At 32.7% G+C, this 7,774-nt stretch overlaps 1 long non-coding RNA gene across 2 annotated transcripts in view; it reads right to left on the bottom strand.

Moving 5' to 3' along the window:
- The window catches only part of LOC149136657 (uncharacterized), a 50,292-nt gene extending 45,381 nt beyond the window's left edge, over window positions 1-4,911 (bottom strand). For both annotated transcript variants that reach the window (XR_016240922.1, XR_016240923.1), the window contains exon 1: window positions 4,814-4,911. This is a non-coding gene — a long non-coding RNA (uncharacterized LOC149136657). The remainder of the gene's footprint in view (window positions 1-4,813) is intronic.
- Window positions 4,912-7,774: the final 2,863 nt, after the last annotated feature.

Genomic DNA, 7,774 nt, shown 5'->3' with positions numbered 1-7,774 from the left:
ATCTAAGTATATATTAAAAGTCATACCTCAAATAAAATAGCTATTAGTCAGGGAAATGAGACTAAATTAAAAAATTTAGTAAGATTTACTTTTTAAAAATATTTACTTTTTAAAATATTTAAAGGTGCGGGAGTAATAATGCACACATAGAACCCTAAGGTCAGATCTATTGTTAATTAGATTAGGGTAATCCTTACAATTGCAATTAAAGCCCACTGTCCGGTATCTGGCCTTTGTTTAACCCGTAATGTAGTCTATAAATGTACAGTAACTACTCCAACTAATAATTACATTTATGTTGGTCGCACAATCAACCTTAAACAACGATTATATAACCATTTTTCTTCATTTAGACTTAAACATAAAGCCAATAGCCATCATTATCTAATAAAATTTGGGAATTGAAGGAAAATAGTATTGATTTTCATCTTAAATGGGAAATCATCAGGAGAGCACAAACTTATAGAAATAGTAGATATGGCTGTGGACTGTGCTCTATGGAAATTTACGAAATTTTTAAACTTAAGGATAACCCTAACCTAATTAACAATAAATCTGACCTTAGGGTTCTATGTGTGCATTGTTACTCCTGCACCTTTAAATATTTTAAAAAGTAAATATTTTTAAAAAGTAAATCTTACTAAATTTTTTAATTTAGTCTCTCTCATTTCCCTAATAACTATTTTATTTGAGGTATGACTTTTAATATATACTTAGAATACATTTTAACCTTTCCCAACCCACTGATAGTAGTCCTACATTTTCTCTAAGTTGTTCTGAGTCTTTTTCGAAAACCTTAGCTTTATTTCTCTTAATTTAGTCCTGTTTTTCTAACTCTATTTCTCTCCCTTTTTTTCCTCTTTCCTCTTCCCCCCTTTCTTTCTGTTTGGATTTTGGCCATTAATATTATAGTTTTACCCATAAATAATACCACCCCACATTAATTTATATCTTATTTTAACTGGATATGTTTATCTTGTTCTAATTATTATTGTTCCCTATAGTTTTGAACTTAGTAGTTCAGTGCTTCATTGTATTATTCTATTTATACTGTAGAATAGATATATTTCTTTAATACCTTGACCTTAATTCCCTTACCTTAAATTTTTTCCAAATTCTTACCACTCCTTAGGGTATTGCCATTCAATTTCCTTTATTATTTTTTTTCTTTCTCTCATGCTTGATTTACCCCTAACCTGCTGTCCACCACTACTTAACCTGGCTTCCTCTAAATTTGAAATTACTACTATCCCTCCAATTAGATTTTAAATTCTTGTTTGATTCACTTGTCTGTGAAACAGCAGCATAGTCAAGATGTGTTTTCTTCTCTTACTCTTGTTTTTTGCAAACATCTTCAAAATGACTTTCTAAAATGAAATTCCTTTATGCAGCTGAGGAGTACATTTTAATTGTATTTTCTGTAGTGTTCTCACTACATGAATAAATGGAGCTTGTACGAAACGTACGTACTGCTATAACCTATTGAATTTTTGTTGCTTAATTTCAAATTATATATATATATATATATATATATATATATATATATATATATATATATATATATATACATACACATGCATGTATGTATGTATGTATACATATATATATATATATATATATATATATATATATATATATATATACATATATACATACATATATATATATATATATATATATATATATATATATATATATATATATATATATATATATATATATATATATATATATATATATATATATATACACATATACATATACACACACACACACTCATTTATATATGCATATAAAACTGTATGTGTATATATATATATATATATATATATATATATATATATATATATATATATATATATATATATATATATATATATACATATAAATGCATATTCATATGTATTCATATTTTACTACATATATACAAGCACATGCAGACATACATCCATATATATATATATATATATATATATATGCACACACACACATACACACACATGCAATTTATGTATTTATTTATTTATGTACTTCAACATAGATTTAGCTATTAATCCCTATTCTGTACTACATCTCAAAAATAAATGCGGAGTTATGCTCGTTAGTTAATTATTTTCCTGACCTTAGCACAGAAAAAAAAAGCAAATATTAATTCAGAGACAATTCTGAAGAATATTGATTTCTTTCAGAAGGCAGAAAATTGGCCAATTGTTTCTACAGAGGACTGTTTTAGACATTTCAATCCCCTATTAATTTATTATAGGCAATCCCCTATGATATATTATAAGCAATTGAATTTGCCATAATACATTATTATCGTTATCATTATTATTATTATTATTATTATTATTATTATTATTATTATTATTATTATTATTATTATTATTATTATTATTATTATTATTATTATTAATCAGGCATTGAACTGGTAGAATCACTAGCATGCTGGATAAAATGGTTAGTGGTATTTCGCCTGTGGCTACATTCTGAGTTCAAATTCTGCCAAATTCAACTTTGTCTTTCATCCTTTCAGGGCAGGGTTGATAAATTAAGTACCAGTTGCGTACTGGGGTCGATGCCCCCCCCCCCCAAAAAAAAATTTCAGCCCTTGTGCCTATACTAGAAAGGGTTACTGGTATTACTAATCAGGCATCGAGCGGGCAGAATCGTTAGCATGCCAGGCAACGTGTTTAGCGGCATTTCATCTTTACACTTGTAGCTATGATCTGAGTTCAAATTTCATCGAGGTCAACTTTGCCTTTCATTCTTTCAGGATCAATAAATTAAGTACCAGTGAAACACTAGGGTCGATGTAATCAACTAGTCTCCTCCCCCAAAATTTCAGGCTTTGTACCTTTGGTAGAAAGGATTATTGCGCCGGAGTGGCTGTGTGGTAAGAAGCTTGCTTCCCAACCACATGGTTCCAGGCTCAGTCTCACTGCATGGAACCTTGGGCAAGTGTCTTCTATTATAGACTCAGGCCGACCAAAGCCTTGTGAGTAGATTTGGTAAATGGAAACTGAATGAAGCCTGGTGTATATACATTTTTTATCACTGTTTTTGTTTTTAATTATTGACGCTCATGCTTGAAAACAAATATATTTAAATTCAGTCTTTTGTTGGATCTGTGAATCTCAATATTAAAAACATTACACTTAGGAGATTCTTACCCAGAGACAATGTATTTCTACAATTTTATTATGGCATGCCCAGAACCTTATTGTTGGGAAGTGAACAACATAACCACTCAGATCAAACGAGAAGACAAAAATTCAGACTGAGGAATTATATTACAGGTTGTAACATTTGGCACAAGACAAGCGATTTCGGAGGAGGAAAGTTGATTACATCAACCCCAGTGCTCAACTGGGACCTATTTCATAAACCATGAAAGGACAAAAGGCAAAGTTCATCTGAGTGGAATGTGAACTCAAACACAAAGATTGGACAAAATGCAGCTAGTCATTTTGCTCAGTAGACTAACAATTCTGTCAGCTCACCACCTTAATACTTAATAATAATAATAATGATAATAATAATAATAATAATTGTTTTAAGTTTTGGCACAAGGCCAGACATTTTGGGAATTGACCCCAGTGCTCAACTGGTACTTATTTTATCGATTCTGAAAGGATGAAAGGCAATGTCAACCTAAGTAACGTTTGAACTCAGATCATAAGGACAGATGCCACATAGTATTTTATCAGGCACAGTAATGATTTTGCCAGCTTTTCTCCTTAATTATGATAATGATAATAATAATCTGGCAAGAATGATCCATTGGGAGCTTTGTGGAAATCACAAAGCCTACAGAGAGCAGAGACGTGGTATAGCCAAATATCCCAGAAGGAGTTACCAAGATGCAATGATTCAGTGTGACCATCAGATCAGACTTTGGAAACCTGACATTTGTGAAGAACAAAAAATAAAGAACATGCATGATAATCGACATAGCATGTCCTGGTGACAACAACATCAAAGAGAAGTAAGAAGAAAAACTGAACAACTATGACGATTTGAAGTGGGAAATATGCAGGTTGTGGGCAATGAAGAGAGTGAACGTGATACCAATAGTAATTGGCACATTTGGGAAGTATCAGCACTCAACTACCAACTTAATTCAAAATGATTGGTACAAATGTAAAGATAGAGTACCTACAAAAGTCAGCATTGCTTGGAAGTGCAATCATTGTCCATGGGGTTCTTGAAGCATGACCAGTAAACAAGTGTCATCTCAGTCTCCCGGGAATGGATAACTGACACTTTCCATCATATCCAGCAAAATAAAGCTGAGATTTTTCATCATAAAATTATAATAAATAATAATGGTTTCAATTTTTGGCACAAGACCAACAAGTTTGGGAGAGAGGGTAAGTCAATTGTTGGCACTCTGTCGCTTACGACGTCGAGGGTTCCAGTTGATCCGATCAACGGAACAGCCTGCTCGTGAAATTAACGTGCAAGTGGCTGAGCACTCCACACACACGTGTATCCTTAACGCAGTTCTCGGGGATATTCAGTGTGACACAATGTGACGAGGCCGACCCTTTGAATTACAGGCACAACAGAAAGTAAGAGTGAGAGAAAGTTGTGGTGAAAGAGTACAGTAGGGTTCGCCACAATCCCCTGCCAGAGCCTCGTGGAGCTTTAGGTGCTTTCGCTCAATAAACACTCACAACGCTCGGTCTGAGAATCGAAACCGCGATCCTATGACCGCGAGTTCGCTGCCCTAACCACTGGGCAATTACATCGACTCTAGTGCTCAACTGTTACTTATTTCATCAACTCCTGAAAGAATGAAAAGCAAAGCTACCTCCAGCGGAATTTGAACTCAGAATGCAAGGACAGACGAAATGCCACAAAACATATTTCCCAGCATGCTAACAATTCTGCCAGCTCACTACCGTGGAATGTTATTATAAACCAAGTTATTATATGTCATAACAAAGTGAACAAAGAAACATTGTTACGACATAAAAGATATCATTGTGAGCAAAATGTAACTAAGACGAAAATAACTACGTAAAAAAAAGAAGGATGTTTTTGTTAAAATTTGTAGTTACATCATCAATGGCAAAGAATATAGATTAGTTAATCTAGAAGTGACACAAATTGCTATTGATTATCAAAAAGATTAAAGGTACACCGTAACAAACACACAGATTAACTGCACTTTTGATATTATTATCATTGATATCAATATCCTCTGCTGGTTTAATATATTTATCTTGGCGGTTTTAGATGGGAATAAAGATGATTGGATGAATGGTGACCATCACAATAGATCTACAAAGATAGTCACAACAACTAAACAATCACCATGTTTGGAGTAATTCTTTCATCTTCTCTACATCATTCTTTTGTGCCATTATTCATTTTCTTATATATATGTGTATGTGCATATGACAGAATGATATATACACACACACACATGTATATATATATATATATATATATATATATATATATATATATATATATATATATATATATATATATATATATATATATATTTATATATATACATACATACATACATACATACATACATACATACATACATACATACATACATATATATATATATATATATATATATATATATATATATATATATATATATATATATATATATATATATATATATATATATATATATATTATGTATGTATATAGCTTGCTGTTCCGTTAGGGCAAGAACAACTAAAGAGTATTCCATCTAGTGAGAGATGAATATCATTTAATGTACACAGTATAAAAGTACAAGGTCCTAATAGTTTCTCGCTGGGGGACGTGGATGTAAGCAGGTTTTTATAACATGACTTGTGTCTCTAAGCAATCTTCAGGCTCTGAGCAAATGATCTATTCAATTTGCTGATACAAGAGAAAGCACGAGTGAAAATGAGTAGAAGGTAGATTCAAAAAGGGCAAAGATGAATAAAAACGGAAAAAGGAAACAAGAAAAGAAAAGGAGTGAGTGTTATGTCCCCTTTGACTGTAAAGCCATAATTAAGCTAGTTGTTGTAGAATGATTCTACAGTGAGGGGTCCAAAGTCTACGAGACAAATGCTCAATCTGGAGAGATTGGTGTCTTCCCGTTCGTTAAAAGAAATTTATTCATATGCTTGCATTTGCTGAAAATTTCAGATCTGAAATTCAGTAGTGTTGTGGAATTTCATATCTAAAACGAATATGCGATCTTTCAGCTACGCATAAGTCACATTTCTTAGATCCAAGAACGTATGACACGAATTTCTTTATGACTCTCCACTTCATCGTATGTGGTGTGCAATCAGCCTTCAAATTCTATACATGGCTAGCCAATTTAGTGGCTTTATATTTGTGGTTGTGCCCAAAAGAAGATAGATGGTTGCATAAAGTCCCTTGAAATCACCATTGCATAACTAGATGTAATTTTTCTTATTGGTTAGGTTATCTTGACGTGTTACTGTTACTTCTGCCTCAGACGTGATGGTGTTTATCATACATGCTTGGTCAAATGGGCAAGCATCGGGGTCTTGACAGTTGGAACTGGGAGCAGACTTTTAGTGATGCTTACGAGTGATAGTGTTCCTCATATAGGGGCTGTAGTTGCATGATATCTTGATTGAACATTTATTGAAAAAATCTTCCTGAATTTGTGGTTTACAAGGAAATGCTTATCTAAAAGAGACAAGAAATTTTTGCATATATTAGTTTTAACATTCAGGGAGAAGGGAGCAAACCATATCATTTTCCTATGTCTATTCTTATACTTCATATTTTTACCTGAATAGTTGTAATGTATCTTATCTTTGAAGCTGTTATTTCTTTAAAAGAGAGGTTAGATATCCTATCACTAATGGTAGCTATCATATCTAAACACTATAGAAGGACAGGAGTGTTTGTGCATATACGAGTGTTTTTCGTCTGGTTTATGGTACAGTTTATAAAAGAGGGAGTTGAGATTTAGGGAAGGTTAATAGTAACAGTGATTTTGAGGCCTGATTGATTGAAGGTATCAATGAGCTTTTTCCTAAATTTATCGAGAATGTGACCATCACAACGATGGGAAATTCCCAATCCATCATCTTGGTATAGACCAACATCATGGAATAAGAACTTCGATCTGAATGTATTTAATATAAAGAGAGAGACCTATAAAATCGCAAGACGTCGGCAGTCATACAATCGTATTGATACATCGAAGAATTCATCTATATCGGATTTTTTAACCCATACACAGCCCTTACTAAATAGAAGTATTTTTTCACATGCATGATAAAGGCCAGATATGTGTGGCCTATATTGGTTTAAAATTTTAGCACAAGGCCAGCAATTTCGCGGGAGGAGATAAGTTGATTACATCGATCCCTACTACTCATTTTATTGACCTCGAAAGGATAAAAGGTAAAGTCAATCTCAGCGGAATTTGAACTCAGAAAGATTAAGACGGACGAAATACCGATAAGCATTATGCCCTGCATGCTAATGATTTGGCCAGCTCGTTGCATTACTGTGCGGTATATTTTAGTTTCAAATTTTGGCACAAGGTGAGTTATGTGATCTTTTTTAACATTTGCTTTTGCGAACTCTGTCACCTTATCAAGAAGCTATCTCAATATTGAGAGATTAAGCTCTCCCTTCTTCATCTTTTTCTTCTTCTTCTTTTTCTTCTTCTTCTTCTTTTTCTTCTTCTTTTTATTCTTCTTCCTCCCTTAACCATACTTTTAACTACTTTGTTATTGATACTTTACTCACTCTGTCCATCTTTCCACAATCTCTTCACACAAGA

Source organism: Octopus bimaculoides, chromosome 3, assembly GCF_046866305.1.
Source record: "Octopus bimaculoides isolate indiv1 chromosome 3, ASM4686630v1, whole genome shotgun sequence".
NCBI classification, from domain to species: Eukaryota; Metazoa; Mollusca; class Cephalopoda; order Octopoda; family Octopodidae; genus Octopus; species Octopus bimaculoides.
This window is presented reverse-complemented; position numbering and strand designations above follow the sequence as displayed.